The 26,340-nt window shown below is 52.2% G+C and overlaps 1 long non-coding RNA gene across 1 annotated transcript; it reads left to right on the plus strand.

Annotated features, from left to right (window-relative positions):
* Window positions 1–1,173: 1,173 nt before the first annotated feature.
* Window positions 1,174–25,932, plus strand: LOC133050846 (uncharacterized). Its single transcript, XR_009691711.1, has 3 exons — window positions 1,174–1,302; window positions 8,104–8,213; window positions 25,374–25,932. It is a non-coding gene; the product is annotated as an uncharacterized LOC133050846 (long non-coding RNA).
* The last annotated feature ends 408 nt before the right edge of the window (window positions 25,933–26,340 follow it).

Consider the following 26,340-nt stretch of genomic DNA (forward strand, 5'->3'; position numbering starts at 1 on the left):
ATCGGCAGCCCTCCATGGAGAAGGGGTCAGAGTCGGGCCACCCCTCTGGGTCTGTGCTCTGAGTACGGGCAGGTGTTCCGTGGCTGGGGGCCTGCTGCTCTGGGCACTCTGTCCTCTTTCTCTGAGGCCAAAGGTGGGCCCCCTCTGTCCACCTGCCACACGGGATCCCAGAGGGCTAAGACCCCTCGCAGAGGGAGGAGAGGTCGGAGGGGGGGCCGCCTCCTTGCCAGTGAGTGCATTGCATCTACTTTGTCCCTCCCAGTGGCTCCTCCAAACCCCCCCATGCAGCCGGAGTCCCAGGATACCCTTTCACCAGGGCAGAAGGCGTTCACGGAGCCGCCCTGGCCTCTTGGAGAGTTTTATTACTATGGGAAACAGCCAAAGTAGTGAGGAGCAGTGGTGGTAGTGGTCGGGGGGGGGGGGTCCCTCATCTCCTGCAAGCAGATAAAATAGAAACAACTAAATAAAACACCCTTGCTGCTCAAGGGAAAAATTCTGCTTGTCAATTATGATTTATGAGCAATTGCCAAACAGGGAGCTGGCCTGCCTGTCTCGAGGCCTGTTTCTGCCTCCCCCACCCCACTTGGTGGGCGAGGCTGGGGGTGGCTTGGTGCTTCTGGGAGAAGGTGGGTCCTGCGACCGCACTGGCTGTTAACCCCTTGGTGCTCGCATGTCCAGCGCCCAGCTGCTAGAGGGAAGGGAGGGGAACCGTGGCCCCACGTTGGCACCGAGGTGGGGAGGGCATATGGACGGCGGCCACTGGCAAGGTGCCCACGCCAGGCTCTGGCTTCGGTCCCAGCGTGAGCTCCGGCCGGCGGCGGGTAAGCTCTCTAGCCCTCTCTGCCCTATATAGTCCCTGGCAGAGCTGCCCCCGGTCCTCCCAGGCTCCCCGTGGAGGGGCACCAGTTTGTCCTCGCCTGCGACTGCTCAGGCCAGATGGTGGGTATTTCCAGGCCACAAAGTCCTCTGACCTTTGAACAGTTGCCGCCGAATTTCAATAATGAAAGGACCTCTTTTGAATACGTACAAATGAGACGTTATATTTCCATACATTTTATTTCCAGCCTCATCTGCGAATCTAATATTGACCCGGAGTTATCTGTGATGGGGAAGTTATTAATTCTGACAGATATAAGGGAGAAGCTAATATTCGCCTTTTACAAACACCTAATATTAATCTCGGGCGCTGTAAACGAGAGCCGCACGCCGGCATGGGGGAGATGACACCAGCTCGGAATTTGATAATGAAAAATGGGCAAGTTTAATTTCAGGGAATGGATAAAAACGTTTGCCCGCTGCGAGGTAAGTGGCATGGGAGGCCCCGGCGGGATTCCCAGTGGACAGAGCAGAGACCTGGGAAGTGACCCGCCTGCCCACAGGCCCGGGAGCCCGGGATCTGGAGCATCGCCAGCCGGGGGTGGGCCCTGGCCTCCCAGGCGTCGGAGAGAGGCCAGTCTGGAGCTGCAGCCTCTATGGCCCCTGCCCTGAAGGGGCAGCATCTGGACAAGCCTCTGCTGCCTCACCCTCTGAAGGTCCCAATGTCCCTGTGGCTGTTGCCTGACCAGGGGTTCGTTCTTACACCCCTGGCAGACTCGAGAGGTGGGGACTGGAACAGAGGAGAAGCCAGAGTGCTCTCTAACCTGGGGAGCCCCGGCTCCCAGCCCCGTACCCCCCCACCCCTAATGCGCCCTTTGCCCTCAGGCCTGCCCGCTCTGCTGTGCCCTCACTGCACCCCCAGTGTCCCCTCTGTTTGGGGCCGGGCTCAGCTCACATCTTTCCTGTGATTTCCGTGGCCTTGCCTGCTCTGTACCCCCAAGCCTGTTCCTCGACCTCCTCCTGCAGATCTCAGCCTGGAGCCCGCCCTGGGGGCGGCATGCCTGACACCTCGCACAGTCAGGCCCCCTTTGGTAGGCTCCTGTACTGTTAAGGGGTCTTCCCTGGTAGCCCAGCTGGTAAAGAATCCACCTGCAATGCTGGAGAGCCTGGTTTGATTCCTGGGTTGGGAAGATCCGCTGGAGAATGGATAGGCTACCCACTCCAGTATTCTTGGGCTTCCCTGGTGTCTTAGCTGGTAAAGAATCCACCTGCAGTGCAGGAGACCTGGGTTCAATCCCTGGGTTGGAAAGATCCTCTGGAGAAGGGAATGGTTACCACTCCAGTATTCTGGCCTGGAGAATCCCATGGACTGTATAGACCGTGGGGTCGCAAAGAGTCAGACACAAATGAGTGACTTTCACTTTCATGCTGTTAAGAGTTGAATTCCCCCCTTTCCGATTCCTATGTCAGAGTCCTAACCCCTACTACCCCAGAATATGACCTCATTTGGAAATAAGGTCATTGCAGAGCATTTAGTTACTATAAGGTCACACTGGAGCAGGTGAGCCACTGACCCAGTAACACTGGTGTCCTTATAAAAAGGACTTGGGGAGAATGCCAGTGACATGAGGACAGACATTGAGCTGGTGTCTCCATGAGCTAAGGGACACCAGAGATAACCAGTAAACCTCCAGGAGCTAGGGGAGAGGCTGGGACAGAGCCTCTACAGGGCCCTCAGGAGGAACCAGCCCACTGTCACCTTGACCCTGGGACTCGTGGCTCTCAGAGCTGGGGAGAACATGTGTATGAGCTTTCTTATGTGGAGCTTTCTTATGGCAGATGGCAAACTAAACACACCTACGTCTCCTTTGTGGCTTTGTCACCACACACCATTTTACAGGGAGGTGTGACTCTCCCGTGAGCTCCGCGGTGGGGAGAGACGATTCTGTCCCCTGCTGAGCACCCTGATGGATTCTCTGTGCTGGGCATGTCGCCCAGCACGTTGTAGGTGCCCAAAGAGTAACTCTTGGCTAGATGACTACGTTCCTTGTCGTCTCTGCTGGAAATATAGCCATCAGCATTCATTGGATTATTCCTATTTGCCCCAGATAGTGCCAGAGTTGTGTGGGTACACGGGATATACCGTAACAACTACCCCAAGCTGACCCGATGGCATGTTCTTTTAGTTTCCGCAGGCCTTGTGGGTGCTGGGAGTCTGGTGAGGTGGGGGCTATGTCGGGGGTCAGGGTGGGGCCTGAGTGCGGCCCTCAGCTTGGGCAGAGCGGGAGGCCGTGGAAGGCCCGGGGACAGCTGGAAGGTGCAGGTCCCTGCTGGGATGTGCAGGCCGTAGCAGTGGGCTCCTCCTGCATCCATCCGCTGTGGACCTTTGGGACGGCAACTGGCACCCTGGTCACTGCAAAGGGCCAGCCACCCCTTCACACACACTGGCTGTCGCGTGAGCAGCTGTCCTCAGTTGCGCTGCGGCGGGTCACGGAGGGCTCTTCCTTTGTTCCCGAAGCACCGCCATCATCTCTGTCATCTGTTGCAGCTGATCCCGGGTTCTGGTACCTTACACACTATTCCGGGTGGAGCTTAAGGGTTGGGGCAGACGTGGGCCTTCAGATCTCCAGCTGCGGATCTGGGAAGGACCTCAGTTATCACTGAGCCTCCCCTCTTCAAGATCGGCAAGTGAGGAAACAGAGAGTCAGAGCAACCTATCCAGAGCCACACAGCCGGGCAGGGTCAGAACAGGAGGAGGGCCCAACCCTTACTCCAGGGTTTAGACACTCACGCTTCAGGAAGAAGGGGCTGGGAAAGCGCGGTGTCAGGAGAACAGCAGAAAAGTTCAAGAGTTTTTTTTCTCTTTTTGTCCTTCATCCCCCTCTGTGAAATCCTGAGTCTTAAGTGCTTTCTTTTCAGAAGCATCTGAGAGAACCCAGACAGCTGGCTGCTCCTCCCTCCCGGCGCCTCCCTCACTCCCCCTCTGCCCGATACTGTCCTCCTCTGGCCACACCTGCTCGCCCTGCGCCCCACACATGCAGACGTGTGAGCGCACACGGCAGTGTACCCACAAAGCATGTACCACACACAGGACGCACATGCGCACACACTCGCGACACCCCTGTGTTCTAAGCAGACCCCGAGGACAAAGGGCCGGGGTCTCTGGCAAGCCCCGGCTGAGTGGCTCCGATAGCACAGGGCGACGGGATCCTGACTGCTCCTCTGCTCCTCGTGGTTGAGGTTCACAAAGGGCCGTCTGAGAATCCGTAGGCAAGCCGGGTGGTCTAGGTGAGTGTAGGGTGTGACGGTGCACTTGGGAGTGCATGTGTGGGTGTGCCTGCGCACAGCAGGGGGCACGGATGTCCAAGCCGCCGTGGTCTCCTGGATCGTCTGGTTGGTCTGTCCCGGCCATGTCCGTGCCTGGCCTCCGTGCGCATTAGCCGTCCCTTCCCGTCTTCTGTGTGGTTGGTGGTAAAGGTGAGTTGGGGGAGGACAGATGTCCTTTGGTGACTTCTCCACACTTAGAGCCGTGTTGCTGCCATTCCCCAGTGTTGGCATTCCCGGCAAGGATGGACTCCTGGCCAGAGGTTCCCACAGGTCCCACCCAAGACAGCCTGGCCCATCTTGGGCTGGGTCCACCCAAGCCAGCCAGTTTGCCTGTGGGGAGTCGCTATGGCGACAAGTCGCTATGGCCCCATCTGCCCTTCTCCAGCAGAGAGCACTGATCGGCCATCCGGTGGCCTCTCGCCCGACCTTCGTGAGCCGAGGCTGTGTTTATTGTCAGAAAGATGACTAAGAAATCCCCAACATATCGTATCATCAGCATTATGATCAGAGAAACAACACCTACAAAATCTATTATTCATTAAGTGTAACCAATATATAATTTAAAACAGTGGGTTTTGTCAAATAATGTTAGGTCAGCATAATTTTCTGCCTATTACTAATATCTATAACATCTTTGCCTTAGTCAGCTCTATTTAAATATGCAATCATTTACAGCTTTTGAGAATATTTCTGTGCACTCCCAATTTCCAATATTCAACTACGACAAATTTTATGCTGACATCAATAGCAAACTATTAAAGACAGTATTTCATTATTGGTTTTTCATCCCAAAAGTTATTTACAATTATATACTAAGCACTAATATTAAAGGAAACCATTTAAATGAGGTGCTATCTACTTTAACAATATGTCTGTCACAGAATGAGATTGTGTTTAAAGATTTTATCAAGAAATGGTTGTTTGCTGAGGTTATGTTTTGTCCATGAAATATGCATTTCATATCTCTTTCATTTCATTAACATAATTTAATTTGTGCTTTGCATTTTGTGCATAATACATATTTGATTTACAAAACAAATATTTCCATTAGAAAATGAATTTCATGCAGGCAAAAAAGCAGAACCAAATGATGTATTGAAGGAAAATAAGAAGAAATGAAATGCATTTTCTCAGTCTATTAAAAAATCTATGGCATTGACAGAAAGTGCACTTAGTGCTACATTTAAAAAATAGCACATATGTCAATGTATTAACAAATAGAATTGGAAATACAAATATTTCCCTATATCAAGCCAAGAATCTCTTTATTTTAATTGAGTTGATTTAAAAGCCCAACTACAATTTAATTTTTATTTCATGATGTGATGCTGGGGCTGGTACGGTCGGAGCTGTGTGGGGTTGGCGGTTGATGGAAGAAGATAGTTGACCTTAAAAATGGCTTTTATTGACAATGGAGAGACATGGTTGAATAGGAAGCGAAGGGGAAGCAGGCCTTTTTGTGATCTGGGAGCAGGGTGGGGAGAGTGAGGCTGGCGGGCTTTCGAGCAGCTCCTGGCCCAGTTGCTCCCCTGTTGCCCTGTTCTGGCTTCTCTCTCCTCTGCAACCCACATACCTTGCCCCCACCCAGACTGTGGGGCTGGTTGGGGTCCCAGGAAATGAGGAACATGAGTGTTTGAGTCTTGGCTGGCCCACACATGAGACAGAGGCTCTGGAGTTAGGGGATCTCGGAGTGGAGCTCCTGCCTTGCAGCCCAGTAAGCCACTGAGGCCCTTCTCACCCAGAAGTGTAGCCAGGGGCATGCACGCCCCCATCAGTGCCCTTACAACATTATTAGAGGCAATGTACTCAGTCAACAGTGTGAATTCAATGACGAAAAGCCTCAGGAAGAGGTCAGGACTCCCAACTCAGGTATCCCCAGCTCCCATTCAGCTCAGTGGAAACTAAGGGGTGCTGATCCTTCAGGAGAGCTGTAGGGAGGGGGACCTTCAGGACAGACCGCTGGAGTCCAGTGCCTCAATTGAGGCTCAGAGGTGGCAACATTGCAATGAGTCTCTATCCAAACTGTCTACACTGGCCCCTGGCCTCTGTTCCTATTCCCTGATCTGAAATCTCTTTTCTGTATCCCACAAATCCATACCCCACTCATATCCACTGTGGCTGCCACACCTGCAGAATGAGGAAGCAGTCACTGTCCTGACAGCTGCTGGGATGATGAAACAGGGTGGGAGAGACCTCAAGTACAAGACTGAGGTCTCTTTAGAAGGGAACCAAGGGCTAGTCTTGGTATGTGATTGTAGCTTTGTCGAGGAGGGCTGCCTGGGCCTCACGTGACCTCCCCTTATGTATGCAGTGGGTGGTGGTGATACTGGGGCTCCAAGTGGGACTGTAGCATACAGTTGCACGGGTTGTCTACTCAACCACAATAGCGATGCCATTTATGTAGAAGAGTATAGGGGAGCCTGCAGGTGTTGGGGCTGAGCCACACCACACCATCAGTGGCATGGGTACACACATACATTTATATTCTGACATACTCACACATGCTCCACTCGTGCTACTTATGCACACATGCTCACAATTATGGTCACACTCACCCATATGCCCACATATACATACAGCACTTATACTCTCTTACACCGTCTGGAGACCCTGAAACCAGCCTGCTCACCTGAGCCCGCCTTGGCCTGTGCCCTCTGTGCTCCCTGTCCCCTCCCACCAGAATGTGGGCTCCTCTGAGCCTGGGCCAGGCCTCCTTGGACAGCCTCCGCTGTGCCAGACAGAGGCCCATGCACAGCTGGACACAAGAAGGATGGTACCTTGCATGTGGGAAATGCCCACAGGCCTCTGGGGCTGGGAGGGATGGAAAGGGGGCTTCCTCCAGCCTCTGAATGGGATCTATGGCACCAGACTCGGGGCATGTATGTGCCTGCAAGCCCTGACTGGCCTGGCCTGGTCCTTGCTCCTAACCTTGTTCCAAGACTGCAGTCCCTCAGCCCCTCCGCTGCCTGGGGCCAGAGGGCAATGTCATTAGAAAAATCCTTTATTGTTTCAATCCCAATGGTTACAAAAAACAGTCATACTAGCAGGGAAGAACCCAGCCGAGGAACCAGAAGGTTGAAGGTCTGCCTAGGACAGGGATGGGAGGTGAGGAGGCGTGGGGTCAGACCCCAGTGTAGGGGGTCAGAGTGGCAGGAACTCCTGGTGTCGGTTTTGGCTGACTCCGTCCAGGCACTCCAGGCCAGCCTGATGGCCTAGGCCTCTGAGTCCCCCTAGTCTGAGGCCCTGGCCACGCTGCCTGAAGGAGTTGGGGACTCAAGGCCCACACATGAGGAAGCCGGGGTCACTGCACCAGGAGGGGCACCTGCAGTGTGTGGAGAGAGGGGGCCTGGGGTTCTCTGGCCCCCAACATTCATCCTCAGAGTGGCCTTCCTTCCAGTGCCTGGTGGGAGTGGTGGAGTCCACTGCTTGAGGGGAGAGAGAAGGAAGGATGAAGCCCTCAGGACCGGCCGGGGGTCCTGGCTCCCTGTGGGGGCCGCGCCAGCATGCACGTGGCTCGTGAGGAGAGGGAAATGTGCTGACACAGGAAGTCAGACTTGCTTTCTGACTGGGCTATCGGGGGAAAAAATAATCTATGTCTGCGGGAGGACAATCTCATCATATTAGAAGTATGGATTTCTGGCTCGAGCCGAGCCAGAGGCCCCTCTCCCCAGGAGGGAAGGGCAGCATGTGAGGGCCCCGGGCGGCATTCAGCACCCTATCTTCCCATGGCCCCTGAGACCCTGGGGTGCAGGGTCTGGACTGAATCCTCACCTCAGTGCCCGGGCCCAGTGAGCCTATCTCAGAGAGGGTACAAAGGAGCATGTAGGCCCCAGGCTTCTGGGGCTGTGCTTCCCGCAGTGTCTTGGAAGCCCTCACCTCTTTGGCCAGCCAAGTGTCCATCCCTTGAGGACCTGAGTCCACGCTGTGAAGCCCCGAGCTGACGCTTCACTTCTCTCCCAGGACGCTACTTCTCAGCCCCGTCTGGACCTGGTTCACTCCATACTAGGCTCTGAGAAGATGCCGGCGTGGGACCCTGCCCCTGCCAGTGCTGAAGAGAATTTATCCTTGAGGTATTTTAACACACAGTCCTATTTAAATCCAACTTCCTTTTTATACATTCAGTTTGTGTGTAGCTCACATACGTGCATAATTTAAAACATGAGATGGCTCATAGTGAGAAACACTTTTACTTAGAGTGAAAACGAGCGATCTCTGGCCTGCCCCTCCACACCCTCATTCTGGCTCCCCTGCGGCAGCCACTTTCCACTCTTTCAGATGTTCTAACTGTAAGTGTTTTTGTTTGTTGCTGTTTCTACTTTTTTTTTTTTTTTTAAGTAGCATTAATAATTTATGTCCAAATTTCCCGCCAGAACTGCAAACTCCTATGGCAACTGTCAACATACTAGGCTGTTTAACATTTCCATTTTTTTCCCCTTGAAGACTCCCTTTGCCTGTAGCGTTTGGCTCTGCGGGTTGCCCTCCAGAATGGGGCTCAGCTGCTCTGCTGGGGTCTCCCTTCCACAGCAGCCTGGGAATCGACTGTGCCTCTCCTGTTTCTTGTATGTTGTCTTCCTTTCTCTTGGGTTAATCCTTCGTGTTGGTGGCACACACCCTCCAGTAACTTTCTGAGAAAGGGTACCTGGAAAATAGTATTTTTTGAGACTTAGCTGTTTGAAATGTTGTCTGTCCATCCTCCCGCTTGATTGGCCATTTGGCTGAATCTAGAATTCTAGGTGAAAGGCATCTTCCCTCCCAATGTTGAAAGCATTGCCCCATGGTCGTCTTAGTAGCAGCATGGCTCTTGAGAAGTCTGAGGCCTTCCCTAGTCCCAGCCTTTCAGCTGTGGCCTGTTCTGTTCTCTGAAAGCTTTCAGATCCTCTCTTTATCCATCCGCACATGGATGGCCTTTGCCTTTATGGAAATGCATGTCCTTCAGTTCCAGATATTTCTCCAGTCGCTTCCACTTCTTTCAAAGTGTTCTACCGTGGGTTTTCTTCATCACACCTTTCTGAACTCTTGACAGGTTTCCATTCCACCACATCCTCTGATCTTATCTCTCCTATTTTCATCTTTTCCCTTTCTGTTCCAGTTCTGAGGGATTTCCTATCTTCGAGCCACTCTACTGGTGTTTTAAAAATTTGCCTTCACAGTTCTGTTTTTTAAAAACTCTCTTCCTTTCTTCCTCCCTCCCTCCCTTCTTTCCTTTTTAAGTGAATGTCCTTTTCTCCACCTCTGGTTCCTATTTCATGGAGTCATATCCTTTGTACTTCCACTTATATGAGGCATCAAAAGTTGTCAGACTCATAGAAGCAGAGGGCAGAATGGTGGTTGCCAGGGGCTGAGGGGCCAGGAGGAGAAGTGGGGAGATGCTGGTCGGGGGACATAGAGTTTCAGATATGCGAGGCAGAAACATTCCAGAACTCTGTAGTTCTCTCTCCCGCTCCTGCGTTGCCTCCATCTTTCCCAAGTTCCTCTCCTGGCCTCTATCTCTCACACTGCAGACTGAGGTGCTGACAGAGGTGAGGTCTCAGGCCCTTACGGGCTCTGTTGGTACTTCTGGGTTCTGCTGAGGTCTGAAGACACCTTCACAGCCTCCACAGAGTGAAGCTGGCCTGGAGAACCATTCTTCCTCCCTGTCCTGAGTCCACCAGGGCCCCGTCCCCGGGAGCACACGTCTCCCACCCCCTTCAAAGGGTGGGTCTTTCCTTCCACCTCACACTTCAGCCACCAAGAGCGTGAGTTCACTGACTGGGATACCAACTCATGAGTCTCGTGAGTCTGGAAGAAGTGTGCGTGTGATAAAAGGGGGAGTGGTGGGAGCTGTGACACCCAGACAGCTCATCTCCATCCAAAGACAAATATATTAAGAGCTTTTAGTATAAATACCCACGTTCACCAGCTGTATGCTGTTTTAACATACAGTATATTAATAGAAAATTTGAGGTACAATAAGGCCAACAGATCAGGATAAGATTGTCAGTGAAATGATAGTTGATCACAGTTCTCGAGAGGAAAGGGCACCTCACACCCCCAGGGCCACAGGGAGAAGCCCCAGGGTCAGCCAGGAGGCAGAGGGCATGAGACGAAAAGTGTGGGCAGGAGCCTTTACTGTGGTTTCCACGGGAAGGAATGGGTGAGGCAGGGTAAGCAGGCTTAGGATTGGCTAGTAGGTCGAATCATTTCAGTGGGCTCTGGGATGTAGAGGCTGTCCCTAGTTTCCTGGGACCTGGCGCTGGGTGATGAGGGCAGGGGCACGGTGGCTCAGAGAGTTAGTGCCAGATGGAAGAGGAGGTTGGGGTGTGAGCTCCTGGTTGGTTATTTGCGTAGTTGTTTTCTCATCTAGGGATGGTAGATGTGGTCCAGGAAGGAGCAGCCCCTCCAAGGTCAGCAAGATCCCAATGTCGAAGCATTGGACGCATAGGAAGTAGAAGACACAGCTATGGCAACCCACTCCAGTACTCTTGCCTGGAGACTCCCAGGGACAGAGGAGCCTGGCAGGCTACAGTCCATGGGGTCGCAAGAGTTGGACACGACTTGGTGTACTAAACCACCAGCACCATGAGGCCAGTGAGGGACCCTGACACTGAGAGAGCACAGACCTGGGCACATTGGGGAGGCCCTCCTGGGCTGAGCGGGGAGGAAAACCAGGGCCCAGGAACCTCTGGGCTGGGTGGGGAGAGGAGGCGGCCCAGCAAATCCCGAGTGAGGGCTCCCAAGGGGATGGGCTGGAATCCCCTGGGAGATGAGGGGCTTTCTGGGGAGGCCTGTAAACAGCTTGAAGGGTAAATAGAATTTTGAGGCAAGTGAGGGTGTGACAGGCACTCTGGGGCATCGGGGACGGTCAGTCCCAGCTACACAGTGGGATGCTGTGGGCTAGGACATCAACGATCCAGGCCTGTGGCCAGGAGAAGTTCTTCCCTTTCTATCTGTCTCTCCTTCTCTTCCTCCCCTCCTCCTCATCTGAGGCTGTTAACCAGGGCCCAGGGATGTGTGTTAACTGGCCTCTGAGAAGTACCCAGTGGGCCCCCAGCCCAGCCTCCCCGAGTGGTGGGTCCTGGCAGGGAGCCCCTGGGCCCGGGGCTATAGATCAGGGGCCCCCTCCTGCCTGCGGGGCCTGGCCAGGTGGGGAGGCTGGGTGTGGCCTGCGGGCACTGCCGTTGCAGGTCAGGGTGCCCGCGGGGGCCTTGCTCAGGGGAGGGGTCTCCTCAAGTGCCTCCTGATGGCGGGAAAATAAAAGCCATGATTTAGAGGCAGCCTCCACTCGAAGGGCTTCCTTAGCCGAAGACGCTCAGCTAATGAACCTCAAGCAGATTCATGGCTGTGTGTGAAGTCAACGGGGTCCTCACTCCGCGGAGACGAGCCGCATAAATCTTTGTTTTTAATGTCTAATGATATGTAAAATATTTAAATTTGCAACTCAGAATTATTAAGCTGCCAAGGTTTTTTGCCTATTAAAGTGTATTCTTGCCTGAGAATTTATGGGGCGCCCCGTGCCCGCCGCCAGCCCCTGTTAGGGGACAGGAGGTATAGATTTGTGGTCTCCTACTGTAAAAAACTTCAGGATCGTCTGACCCTGTAAACTGAAAATTCATGTCTCTCGCCCGGGGACAAATGCATTCTTTGTAAAGGCGGCCCATGGCCAGCCTTGGGCTCATGTTAGTTTATTGTCACTGGTTGATAACGTTTAATGGAAAAGATACAAGAGTGCCAAAGAATTTTAATTATTTTTGTGATAAAGTTATATGTTCGGCCTTGAAAAAGTAGAGATAATGCAGGGATTCATTATTATTCCCAGTGTGTTTAAACAGACGACACAGAATGCAAACAAAAGCAGATGAAATTTGAAAAGTATTATCAATATTGCAGATAGCAGATGCCCTTTCGAATCAGAACAAGCATATCTTCTATAGCAACTTTATGGTTGAGTAGTTTATTCATTTCTATTAGAAGGTTGTACGTTTCTAAAATATGTAGATGGTATCTAGAAAAACCAACCAACCAGATGGGTCATTCTGCTTGTTTTCCTAAATTTATTATTTCACTTTTGCAGGCCCGATCTGAGGGGCATTAACATGGGAGTGGAATCTTATTGTGTCAAATTCTATCTTGTACATGACCTTTGGCAGGCCTGGCGCTGGCGGGGAGAAGAAACAAGAATGAGGTGTCTGGACCATGGCGGAGCTGATGTTTGGCTTTATCTGGGTGTATTTGTGAAGCTGGAGTCAGGGTCTGCCCGTCCGTCAGTGAATTTTCCACATGCTCTGGGCTCCCTTAGGCACCCAACAGAGGAAACCCATCCAGGCGCAAAGGGCAAGTGCCCCTCACCATGAATTCCCCTACCCCCGTCCCCCCAAGGTGTTCTGAGGTGACAAAGCTTTATCTGGACTGCATATACATGGACCTGACTGCTTCCCAGGGATGCAGCTTCGCAGGCTCCTTGTTCCTGGGTAGGTGGCTCTGGCTCTTTTTGCTGCGGGGCTTTCTGAGTTCTGTCTGTTGTTTTCTTGGAGGTGAGGAGAAGACCCTGGCTGACTGGTTGGTCCCAAGTCCCCACTGACTACCTTTGGGGCCTGGGAAAATCCCGTTTGCCTTCCCACCCTGATTTTCCTTTCTTGTTCTCGTGGTCTCAGCGGGGTGGCCCAGAGGTCCAACTTTGCAGCCAGACAGAGCCTTGGGCAAGTGACCCCTCCTTTGTGGCCCTTGTTTTCTCAGCTGTAATGTTGGTTATGGACGCTGTTGAGGTTGTTAGGATTAAATGAGGTGGTACCTTTGCGGGATGCTCTCAACTCCTGGTCTTACATTAAGTGCTCAGTAGGAGGGAGCTGGTACTATTACCGTTGTTGTTTTCTTCCACTAATGGCGCCCCGAGGCACAGGAAATGACCCTCCCTGTCCCAGCTGTCTGCCCAGTGGGACTCCTATGGGTCCTTCTTGACCTGGGGTTTCTTTGATGCAGACCTAGGAGACTGACCACTGTGGCTGGAACTTAGAGCAGAAAGGTAGAGGGCAGGGAGTGTGGAAGGGCTGCCTGCAGCTGGAGGGGCTGGGTCATGGGGAGATCTTGAGGCCAAGCTCAGACTTGGCGGATTGTCAGGCTTGGCTGGTAGCTAAGGATAGGTTCAGACAAGGGATGCCATGAATGAACTGGTGCTTTCAAAGAGCTGTACCTGGGTGAATGGCTTCTTAGGAGAAGGAAATGACCCAACAGCAACACTTACAAAAACAAGCTATGTCATAGGCTATGAAAGAGGTCGCCATATATTCCAAGGGATCAGTAAGGTACATGTGATGTGCTTCAGTCACAGTGGAATAATATTAGGAATTAAAAGCAAAAGAATGGCTAAAAGTTCTTATGTGTTTGGAGGCTAAATAACATATTTAAAGCAAATAATAAATCAGGAAAACCCTAGAATGGAATGATGTTGAGGATGCTACTTGTCATGTATAAGAGACAGAGAAAGCAGTACATAGAGGGAAACCAATGCCTTTTAAATGTATTTTTCAGGAAATGAGAAAGGTTGACAGCAGAAGAGCTAGATTATGCAACACTGGAGACTGGAAAAAGAGCAAACCCAAAGAAACAAGAAAGAAAGTAGTAGAGACGAGGGCATACACTTTATAAGATAGAGTAGGCCAACCAAGGCATAGACAGGCTCATTGAAAAGATGGCTAAGAGAGAGGAAGAGATGACAGATGGTGCAGGTAGGAGGGTTGAGGGCCCCAGGAGGCCCCAGGTTGTGGGAGTGGGGACCTGCCTTTCCATAGTATTCCTGGGGACTGGTTTGCCTGGGTGTCCTGGTTTATGCCTCCTGTCTCCTCCTAATTATTAATGACTCCTTTCACCTCTAAGTGAGTGCTTTGAAGGATAACTTCTACCTGCATTATCCATCAGGAGTTACACGTGGCTTTTGAGTGCTTAACACAAATAAAGGGAATCTAGAGAGATGATACTAATGAACCCATTTGCAGGCAGCAATGGAGACACTAGTAGCTTAGCTGGTAAAGAATCAGCCTGCAATGCAGGAGACCCCAGTTCGATTCCTGGGTCGGGAAGATCCCCTGGAGAAGGGAAGGCTACCCACTCCAGTATTCTGGCCTGGAGAATTTCATGGGCTATACAGTCCATGGGGTCACAAAGAGTCAGACACGACTGAGCAACTTTCACTTTCAATGGAGACATAGACATAGAGAACAGACAGTGAAGGAAGGAGGGGGTGGTAGGAGTTGAGAGAGTAGCACTGAAACATATATATAACCATGTGTAAAATAGACAGCCAGTGGGAATTTGCTATATGATACAGGAAGCTCAAACCCAGTGCTCTGTGACAACTTAGAGGGGAGGGATGAGGAGGGAGGCAGGAGGGACATTCAAAAGGGAGGGGACATATGTATACCCATGACTGATTCATGTTGATGTATGGCAGAAAATAGCACAATATTGTAAAGCAATTATCCTCCAATTAAAAATAAATACTTTTTTAAAAACAAGTGGCTGGAGGTGTAAATTCACACCAGATCTTGAAGATTTAGTAGGTGAAAAAGAGTGTCAAATAGCTCAGTATTTTTAAATTTTATTTTTTTAAGATTTTTTTTGATGTGGACCATTTTTAAAATCTTTATTGAATTTGTTACAATATTGTTTCAGTTTTTTTTTTTTTTTTAATGTTTTGGTTTTTTGGCTGAGAAGCACGTGGGTTCTTAGCTCCCAAAGATTGAATCCATGCCTCCTGCATTGGAAGGCAATGTCTTAACCACTGGACCACCAGGGAAGTCACTCAATATTTTAAATACTCTTTTGGATATGTTGGATTAAATAAAATACACTATTAAAATTAATTTCACTTGATTCTTTTATGTGGCTTCTAGAAGATCCCCTGGAGGAGGAAATGGCAGCCCACTCCAGTATTCTTGCCTGAAAAATCCCATGGACAGAGGAGCCTGGCAGGCTACAGTCCATGGGGTTGCAAAGAGCTGGACACGACTGAGCACTGAGCACATTAGGCTTCCCTGGTGGCTTAGTTGGTAAAGAGTCTGCCTACAATGAGGAGACCACCTGCAGTAAAGAGACCTGGGTTCAGTCTCTGGGTTGGGAATGATCCTGGAGAAGGAAATGGCAGCCCACCTCTGTATTCTTGCCTGAGAAATCCCGTGGACAGAGGAGCCTGGCAGGCCATAGTCCAACAGTCGGACACAACTTGGTGACTGAGCCACCACCAACCCCCCCAGAGAACTGAAGATCACCTGCGTGGCTTATGTTCTGTTTCCACGGGTGGTGCTGGTCCACACGGTCTCCCAACCATGAGCCGGCTCTGGGCTAGGAGACCGATGAAGCACAAAGGCTTGTTGTTCAAACCCAGACCCAGCACCAGCTTGTCTTGGTCATCATACCATCTTGCTACGAGTCAATCTCCCCTTCTCTAAAATGGGAATGGCATCTGTCTCATAAGATTGGAGGAGGGCTGGTAAATTTAGATAATTCACATAAAGCACTCAGCTCTGTGCAGTTAGCATTCATTAAGTATTAGTTGCCAGTCATAAAAACCAATATAATGACAGTCCTCTGGTGCTGTTTTATTGATTAGCAAGACGGTGCATTGCAGTTCGTGCCTTGCCCAAGATCCCGGGACAGCCAAACTGGCCCGTCCATCCAGCCATACAGGACACACCTGACACCTGCTGCCTGTGCTCCTGGGCTTGCAGGAGCTGGCCTGGTAGGTGGAGGTGGCCTCTCTGCTTCTAACCAATCCTTCCTTCTTCCAGCTTATCCTTCTCCTGCCCACTCCTTCCTGCCCAGCAGTCTCAGCCCCTGCTGGCCCAACTGAGAGGAAGATTTCTCTTAGCCTCCCCTGCAGACTCAGGGCTTCCCGAGCTGGGACCCTCACATTCCCTCTCTCTGTCTCCCACCTTGGTCCTCCCAGCACTGGGCATATGGCTTGGTCAATCAGCAAAGGTTGGCAGGTAGCTTGACAGATGCTTTCTTGGTTCATCAAACTAACTCTCTAGCTTGAACTAAATGTGATTCTTCTAGACCTGTGGATGGGATGGGTCTCAGCCACAGTTAATCAGTGACATGACATGCAGAAGTACCCTTGGGGGCTCTCGTCTGCACGTGACTGCTAGAGCTGGTCTCCCCAAAGGGACATATCGACCTGGGGACTTCCCAGGAGGAGTCCCAGGTGCCTCACCTGGTTTCATTGATCACACCATCGTCTCCATTTCAATAAGGCCAGCCGTGCTGTAGATGCCTGTCCTGAGACCCCTCTCCTGCCATTCCTGGGCCAGACTCCCTGAAGATCCACGGCCTGATCTCATGATAATGAGATGAGCACAGACAGGGAGCCACCACGCAGGGCAAGGCCCCGCCATGATTCCCACCTCAGATCCAGGGAATTCCGGATCTGAGGGCCACCCTGCTGACGTCCATCTGCTGGCTTCCCACAGGGAAACAGTGGAGTCAGGAGGCATGAAGACAAAGAGCTCATGTTTACACTGCAGTTCTGAGTTGGCAAAGCGCTTTATGTCCTTTTATCTAATTTTCACAAAAGTTCTGCTGAGAAGTTTTACTCTCATTTTACAGCTGAGGAAGCCCGGACAAGGTAGATACCTTGGCCGAGAACTAGCAGCTGGTTCACAGAAGAGCCGGGGCTTGGCAAGGACCTCGCTGGTCCTGGGGATGGAGGTCATCAGATGGGGGCTGGGCCACCTGCTGCCTCAGAGGCCACCCTTGCGGTGTGCCCTCCGGGTGCAGGTATGAGGGAGGGGCACAGGATTTGGGATGCGGTAGACAGAGTGACAGCATCTTGAGGTCAGGAGTCAGAGAGAATGAGTTCAAATCCTGGCGTCCCCTGTGAGCAAGTTTTTCAACTGGGGGTTTTGATTTCCTGCCTAGCATCCCCTCATCTGGCCCCTATGAGTTTAGATGAACCAATGCATGTCCGTGTCCAGGACAGAGGCTGTCACCAGTGAATGGTGAGCCCTCAATGTTGTTGTTGGCCCTGAGATGTGGGGGGAGGTCTGGTTTCCCAGCAGCTCCATACATGGTGCAGTCCTGTCTCTACAGCATCTGGCCGTGACTCAACCCAGGGAGCACCTTTGGAAAGGATGTTGTGCTGCCGAGTTTAGAAGCCTGCTCCGTCAGTTTCAGTCACAGGGTCTTATTGACGGGGCCTGGAGGATGGGAGGAATAAGGGGCATGGGTACCACCAGCCCCAGGGGAACAGGATCTTGCTCTATTACTTCTCTCTAGCCCTCCCCTGGGGCCGCCCGCTTTAGTTCTCCCCGCTCTCTGCACCTCCTCCGCCTCGTCTGTGTGCACCAACATGGTTAGCGGGCTCGGTTCTAACTGGCCCTGCATCCAGCCCTGAACCAGCTGCATTCGGAAGGAGCAGGGCCGACATGGCTGCTCAGGCCTGCCATGGATTAGGCTAGGGGGCCACGCTGGCTTGACCAAGCTGGCACACAGAACTGGTTCTCTGAGGAGCTGCCCACCCCGCTGTATGCCTAGAGGGCTCCACAGCCGCCCATTTCTGAGACTGAAGCGGGCAGTGGCCATCTTCATCGCGATGCCCTCCCCGTGGCCTGAGTCCCCGAGGAAGGAGCCACATTTCCCTGTCTGGCTGCTTCCACCAATCATGGTTGAAGACCTCCGAGGCTCTCCGCAGGGACCACCTAGAGGGACTTTTTACAAGTGCCAGCAGGAGTGACTGTGCTTCCGTTTTATGAGCTCTGTTCTTTTTTGAAAATGGAGCTTCTTAAAACCATCCCCTTTGGGGAAAGTGGCCTTCACTCTTCTACCATTATGTTCAGTGATAACATTAAAAGGCAAAATTGTGTACACAGGTCCGAGGCAGTTATAGTTAGAATAATTGTCCCGTGTTGGAAGTGCCCCTCTTTCTGGGAAGCTCAGGGCAATCTGTGAGCGTTGTCCAGTTAATTCTGGAAACAGGTGGCGAGAGAGGTGGGGCTGGGCCTGTCATGCTCAGTTTAGGACTGGGGAGCTGCAGCCCTAAGAGGTTAAGTGACTTGCGTAAGGTCCCACGGTGTCAGGAACTGAATACCGTTCAGCGTGCAGTGGATTGGCGTCCGCACAAAAAGCATTTACTCTGTAGGTGCAGCGCCAAACGACAGGTAAAAAGGCCCAGTTTTCATACAAGTGACAGAAATTTCCCATCAAGTCCCCTAGTCACAGTCCTCCCTCCCCCGATCCCCCGAAGCCAGAGGTAATCTCCCCCTCCCCGTCCCCCATGTCGCTGTTGAACCTCCTTCCACCTGGCCCAGCCTCCTGCAGGGAGGCTTTCTGAAGGCAGTGAAGTGACTGAATAAAAGTTCTTGTAGATAACAAGGCATGGTGATCGAGAGGTAACCAAGCCGGGTAAAATCTTACGGGTTGCAGAGCAAATTAGCTATGAAGGATAACCTCCTTAAAAATACAGTCAGCAGAGGCATAATCATTTGACTAGCTATCTTAGAGTGTCGTTTTATGAGCTAGCCTTGGATGAATTACAAATGTCCCAACCCCCTGCAGAGGTAAGCACTGGGAACCCCAGTCTCACATTGGTGATTAGGCTTCAATAGCAGTCCCTGAAACTCAAGTCCAGCTTAACTTTCCTTACGGGGACATGCAGAAGAGAGGATGAAAAAGTCCAATGGGGACAGTTTTGTTGTTCGGTTGCTCAGTCGTGTCGGACTCTACTGCAGCACTCCTGGCTTCCCTGTCCTTCACTGTCTTCTGGAGTTTGCTCAGACTCATCTCCATTGAGCTGGTGATGCCATCCAACCATCTCATCCTGTGTTGCCCCCTTCTTCTGCCCTCACTCTTTCTCAGCATCAGGGTCTTTCCCAGTGAAGTCAGCTCCTTGCATCAGGTGGCAAGTTTAGGAGATGGTGAAATCGGAATGACAGGTCTCTCCTCACTGGTGTCTGAAGACCACAGCTGAGCCCCAGGTTGGCGCCCATGGGACCCCAGGACTCTGTCCTGAGAACTGAAAGGGAAGGGATCGCTCCAGAGCTGGAGTCCCAGCTTGAGGTCCAGAGTCCGAGGGATGACATGAGGGACTGGTGCCTGTTAACATGATTAGCGCATCGTTCTCTCACACCCTCCAAGGACCGTTCTTCTCCCATGGCTGCGGCTGCTGGTTAGGGTTTTTGGGATATTTGCCCAGGCCTGTGCCAGCACAGGGAGAGAGAGCTTCCAGGAGGGCTGTCAGCGCCCTGCTGCTCAATGTGGCCTCTGTAAGTCACTGGATGACCATAGGAGCCCCAGGTATCCTGTGATGGTGTGGGAGAGAATCTTTCTGTTACATACACCACACCACACACACACACACACACACACACACACACACACACACACACACACACACACACGTCCTACTGCAGTTGAGGTCACACTGCTTGGCTCACGCATTTTCTGGACCCCCCCCCAGCAACATCATGAGGCTGACATAGTTTGCCTTTCACAGGCTCCATTACCTACCATTATCAGCAGCCCCTCATCAATCTCCCCATCTTGAAGAGGGGCTCAGCCCCGCCTCTGGCAGGGCCCAGGACTTGGCCGGCGCTGTCTCCCCAGGAGGAGGCCTTCAGTGCCTGGTGGAGCCCCAGGAACCAGGAGCTTCGGGAAGGGAAGTGGAGCCATTTAAACAGCCCTCAAGGGCCGCCTTCCTATCACGGAGAAATAGGTGGCCAGCTCCTCCCTCCCGCCCTGTGATTATACAATAGATTTAAAGTCTCTGATATCCACAAATCTACATCAAAATATATTCTCTAGCCGTGGGGAACGTCTCAGAATTGTTAACCTTCTCCCCAGGTATTAGAGGTAACACACTGTGAGATTAGATGTATATTTTCTTCAAGATACACCACCCATTGAGGGGTTCATATTTACATCTTTTGTTGATATTTTTTATAGATTAAAAGCGCCTCTTTGCTAGGTGATAATTCTGCTAAGTACTGTAATTTGCTGCCATTAATATTTGTCTGAGTCCTAGTTTGCAAAATATATTTGAAACCACATTGGAAAGTCACATAATTGCTTCTTTGCGAGCTGGGGAAATGAGTAGTTTCTTTACCCAGCCTTTATCCTGTTAACCTTGGAGGGGAGGGGTGTTCAGTGGAGTCCTGGGAAGGACTGAGCACCATTCGCCATGGAATTCCAGCATGGATGGCGGCAAGGATGTGGCCTGGCTGGACCCAGCTCCCTGTGGCTTGGCTTTGCTGTGTGCTGCAGGTCTGACCCTGTGTTCTCTCTGGACCGTGGTGGGAGATACTTTCCATTGAGAAAGCACTACCTCTGCCTGGGCTCTAGGCCTGGGGGTAGGCTGAAAGCTGCCTAGCCCACGGGACTCAAGGACTCTTCCCGAGCCTCTCAGTGCCTTATCTGGAGAATGGGGGCATGGCTCTCCCGACCTGACTCTCCCCAGGGAGTGTGCAAAAGGCTCCTGCCCAGGGATCAAGTAGCCCTGTGCCCACCACATAGTGGATACTCAACAGACATTCTAGGAACATGTGAATGACAGAGCTGGTAGTCTCCTTGGAAGTGGGGCATAGCAGGCTGAGTGGGACAGGCAGCACAGGGCTGGGTGAGCAGTGCCAGACCAGACCGGGGACTCTCCTGTGTCAGCAGCAGGGACAGGGAGCCCCAAGACTCGGGACAGGGGAGGGGGGCTGTTCAGACCTTGCCTTTCAGGGGCTGTATTCCGTGCTCCCTAAGCACACGTGCCCTCTCTCTAAGCCTCCTGCATGGGAATGGAGGCAGCATGGGCCCTCGATGTGGGCATTATGTCTGGGTCTTGGTTGCAGGCTTGGCCATTGGTCAGAGCCTCACCCCTGTTAGAGGCAAGTGCCTGCCGAAGGCTGCTCCACATGGGCTGGGCCTCCATGAGTTGCCAGGTTCCATGCCAGGTTCCTCGGAGGCTGGCCTTCCCCTCAGGGCAGTGACCAAGTAGGGCATTTCTAATCAGAAGGGCAGGTTACCTTCTGTTGAGACGTAATCCTGCCTTTCTCTCATCTCCAACAGCTGCTCCCACGTGGGAGCAAGGGCCTCGTGGAGGACAGCTAAGCCCTGGTGCCCCAGGGCAGCTGGCGGGAGCCTCACGGCCAGGCTCAGTTTACTCTTATGTGAAATGGGGGTAATGAGGCTCCGACCTCGACAGGGGTTCGTTGTGAAAGGAGTGAAGAGGTGGAGGGCGCTTGTGAGGGTGCTTTGCCCTGGCAGCACGTGTTAAAGCTTATGGAGTGTCTTTTCATGCGTGTATGTAAGCGAGGATGTGTGTATCTGCGTGTGTAGGTTGTGTCACGTACGCCTGTGTGAGTGGGTTTGTGTGTGCGAGCTGCGTGCACTCTGATGGGTGAGTGTGTGCACCTGTGTGTGCGAGCTGCGTGCACTCTGATGTGTGAGTGTGTGCACACACGTGAGTGCTGGTCTGTGTGCAGAGGGGTGGCCTGTGTGCCCGTGTGTGCTCCTCCAGGCCCCATCGCTCCCCAGGGTGCACAGCAGGGGACCTCATCTTCCTCTCCCTGCTCTCTGCTCCTGCCTCGTGTCAGCCTCCTGCCTCCTCCTTCAACCACCCTGTCCTCAGCTCAGTGTCCAGCCTGCACATGTCCAGCCCTCCCAACCTCTCCAGCCCCGGCCAGGGCCCCCCTCCAGCCCGCCCCTCATTACCGCTCGGGCCCCTGTAATTACGTTCAAGCCTTTACACCTGCCGTTCTCTCTCTCTCAGCTTGGTTGACTCTCGTGCAATGGTCCTAACTGGATGTCACCTCCTCCTGACCCTTCTACTCTCCCAGCCCCAGCCCCTCCTCCCACCCCGCAGTCCCTTCTTCGCTGCCTGCTCACCTCGTGTCCGCCGGTCAGCAGGGGCCCACACTGCTCACTCCCCCTGGCTCCTCAACTCCGGCCCTGGGCTGAGCCCATCATGGTCCCCGCCATGGTCCTGTCCTCTGTGACTGCCGAGGGCCGCCGACGGCTGTGACTGCTACCTCCATTCCATTGCCGTGGCCGGATGGGCTCTGTGGGCCGCACCAGACTGACCAACAGGGGCCTTTTCATGCTCCAGAGTAGAGGGGTGGGGGTCTGGAAGCGAGGTGAGTGAGTGAGCAGATTCAATTCACCGACTAGTTCTGGCCTGCTGGACTGCCAGACTCAGGTCTGGTTGAAGGGGGTGGATGGCATGAGGGAGGCCCGTCCAGCCTAGGCTGGTCATGGGCACAGCCTTTGGGCATCAGGCAGGGCCAGGCCCTCCGAGTGGGCAGCACAGTGGCCTGCTGAGATGCTCCCCGGTGCCCCATGCAGCCTGCCACCATCCTTCCTGCAAAAGCAAACTCCGGGAAAGGATCTGGGTGCACGTGGTTTATTTGGGAGGAAGCACGGGAGGAAGTGGGCAGTGAGGCAGGACAGGGTTGCTGCAGTCAGGGTGTCTGAGGTCGGGTCCTCTGCGGTCATCCTCCTGCAGTCTGCTCCCTTTTGGGCTGAGGCTGCCCCGTGGGGTTCCCCACCCCCTCATTGTGTCTCATCCCATGCAGCTGCTAGCACAATCCTTGGCCACTGAAAGTTCTCAACTCAGGGGTGCAGGCACTGGTGGGAGGAAGCCGGGGACACCACAGAGCAGAGTGTGAAGGGGTATGGGTGGTAGTGTGTCGGTGGCCAAGAGATACCCCTGGCAACACACTGTGCTTAATAAAAGCTATTTATTGTTATTTCAAATTGAAAGGGCTCTGGAAACTGTCATGTCTGACTGCTGTTTTTTTCATTGAGGAAAACTGAGGTTGCAATAAGCGGGGTTACCCAGGGTCACATCACAGGCCAGTCCCACACGCTTGCTGCTGTCCTCCCAGGGTGGCCAGAGGTGTCTGCTGTTTGGCAGGAGTTTGTGGAACGCTCTCTGCCCTGGACACTCTGCATATCTTATCCTGTCAAATTCTCATGACACTCTATGAGACAGGAATTACAGGTCCCATTTCACAGATGAGAAAACGGAGGCACAGGAAGGGCAAATGAATGGCCAGAATCACGTGTGCCAGTGAGTGGCAAAGCTGAGGTCAGAGCCCCAAATGCAGGCTTTGAACTCCAGTACACGTGGCCTTTAGTGAGCACCAGGAGGCATGCTCTGTGCAAACAGGGAGCTCATCATTTCAGAGACAAAGACATTTGTTGAGGGGAACAAATATTTTGGCCCAAACCAAGCAGCAAAGCTGTTGGGGATGTACAGGTCATGAATTAACACTGCTTCCAGGTGTAGCTCGGCTGGTAAAGAATCCGCCCACAATGCGGGAGACCTGGGTTCAATCCCTGGGTTGGGAAGATCCCCTGGAGAAGAGAAAGGCTACCCACTCCAGTATTCTGGCCTAGAGAATTCCATGGGGTTGCAAAGAGTCTAACACGACTGAGCGACTTTCACTTTCACCAGGGACGCTGGGGCTCAGAGAAAGCTCAGTGAAGGGCGGGGGGTCACAGCCTCCAGTGGATGGGAACCAGCCTCAGAGGGAGGTTGAAGGAAGCTGCAGGGACTGAACGGGGTGCGGTGCTGGGCCCGCCTGCTCTCTGCTGGCCTGTCTGCCTCTCTTGGGCCTCACAATGGGGAGATACCCCCTCCCTAGCCTAGAGGAAGGCGTGTTTGGGCACAGATTTGCTCAGTGGCTTCTGGAGGGGAGAAACTGTCACCTTTCCTTCTTCCAACTCAGACAAGGGGACCTCTGTTAGTATTTCTAACAGAACCATTCAAGTTGGGGGATGGGGGCGGCTTGGGACCCTCTCCACTGCAATGGCTTCCAGGGTCACAGCTGGGTACTTAGGAATTTTAAATCCAGGCCCAAATGGCAGTCAGGGTGGCCAGCATGCCTCCATCCGTGGGTCTAATTCACACCCTGCCTTCTAGGGGCCTGTGCTAAGCTAGATGGGAAGTAAGTTGACCGTAGGGGCGGCGTCAGAGACTTGCAGAAGCAGAGCACCACCCCCAGGGGGCAGTCTTGGCCTGCAGGGGGGCAGGACCCCAGGGCCAGGAGCCTCCTCAGGCTGACCCAGATGTTGCTCGGAACAGCTGCAAGCTCCTCACCCGTGTCATGTCTAAGCTTGGCTCTGTCCCCTTCGCCCTTCAGTTACTTGTCTGCAACAAGGAGCTTATCCTGTCTGCCCTGCTTACTGATGTTGGGCCCCCAGACATGGACACCTTAGAATTTCCAAACATTTCTGTCCCCCTTCTGCTGTTGGAGGTTTGAGCTCCCTGAACCGACTGTCTTGTCACTATCTGTCCATTATTTGGCTCCCGCAGCCCAACCTTCATCTTGGGATTCCACCCTGTGCCCATCTTGATATGCACAAATGATATGCACAAATCCAACAGGCTTCCCTGCTCTGATGCTGGTTGACAACATGCAGTATGTAGGTATTTGAAATTTGTGCCTTTCTTGGCCCTTGCCACCCACAGTAATGTTTTTTCATTTCTTTCTGCCTAGTGGCTCTTGGGTGGCTCCAGTCCTCTCCTCTAAATGCTGAGTTTTTCAGGTTTATTCCTTGTCTTTCTTCTGCACTCCTCTTTCTCCCTGGGTGATCCTACCTACTCCCATAGCTTGAAAACTTACCTTGTCAATTAACTAGTGCTGTATCACAAACAAAAGTAACGCAGCGTCAGACAGAAGTGAGCATGCGTTTCTCGGTGAAGCCTCTGTGGTTGGCTGGAGTAGTTCTGCCTCATTCTGGACAACACAGGCATGATCTTCTCATGGCAAAGCCCAAAGCACAAGCCAGCAAGACCACCTGCACACAATGCCTCAAGTTTCTGCTTCCATTGTATCTGTTACTGCCTGACTGGTGGGCTTTGGGGGGACCCCAAGGTCAGGGGGCCAGGAAGCGTGCCTGCCTCATGGTGAGCTGTGGCAAGAAAGTGGATGGATGATTCTATCATGGGACAGTGAGGAACTGGGACCAATAATTTAATCTACCCCAGCACACTGGTGCTGACAACTCCCACATGTGTCTGCAGGCTAGTCTTCTGTTCTGAGATTTAGGCTCACATTCCACACCCTCTGGATGTCTCTGCTTGACTCTCCAGAAGGCTAGAGCTGATTATTACTCAGAGCATCTAGAGCTAGACCCTCTCTTTAAAAGTCAGTTTCCCTGTCTGTAAAATGGGCAGGTTCATTCAGATGATCTGCAAGTTCTAAGAGTAGGTCTGGGGCTTGAGGTCTCATATTACCTTTGACTTTTTAAAGGATTTGCTTTTCCTCCGGATTTAGGTGATGGAGAGGAACATGGATGTGTAGCCAGCCTGAGGGGATGCTAGAACCTTCTGTTGACCCCTTCCAGTCTGTGTGATCGTGGCTCTCATTGAGCTCTCTTGGACCCTGGAAGTCAGCTGGATCATGAAGGACAAGTGGATGTGGACCCGCTGAACTGTGGGCAGAGTGAAGGACCCTCACAGTGACTGTGAACTGATTCTCAGGCCCAAGCTCTGAATCCAGAGAGGCAAGGCCCGTGTGTGGCCCTCTAGTTCTACTGTTCTTGTGCTGGAGAATTCTTCTGTAGTCATCCTCATGGGGACAGGTGTGCCTCAGGAACCTCACATCTCAGGCAGGCTGCCCTCCGGCCTGAAACAACCTTCCCTGAGCCCTGTGCACCCCAAACAAAAGCTGCATCTGACTCCTCAGCCTTTGTGCACATCTGCATTATTAGCAATGCTAATACCATTCTGCAATGATAAATAATTAAACAATTATGGTCATGAATCAATAAGTTTAGCACATTTTTTCATCAGTAAATTGTACTGTATAAACAAGAAATATAAATTACCAAGTCTAATTTCCCCCTAAAATTATAAGCATTTTATATCTAATAATTAAAAAAGTATTAGAATTCAATGTAGGATAGTTAGAACTTTAAAGAATTTTCAGTTTCCACCAAATACCATTAAATTGTCATGTTTTATGTCTCTGAATCTGATTAACATTTTGAGATCTGGCCTCAGAAATCTTTCTTTGTGAGCTCCCAGAGAAGCCCCTCTATATTTCCATTTTTCTCCATCATCACAGACGGTGAATCCACTGGGCTCCAGCTTCCAAGGGTCGGAATGCACGGGGCCAGCTGGAGAGCTGGGATGTATGGGATCTTAATTGAAAGAATCCATGACTCATAGGCTCAATCCAGCCTTCTATAGTTCTCTTTCTGACCTGTTAGGAGTTGTTTTATTTTTATGTTTTGCTTTTA

The sequence above is a fragment of the Dama dama genome, chromosome 4, assembly GCF_033118175.1.
Source record: "Dama dama isolate Ldn47 chromosome 4, ASM3311817v1, whole genome shotgun sequence".
Taxonomy (NCBI): Eukaryota; Metazoa; Chordata; class Mammalia; order Artiodactyla; family Cervidae; genus Dama; species Dama dama.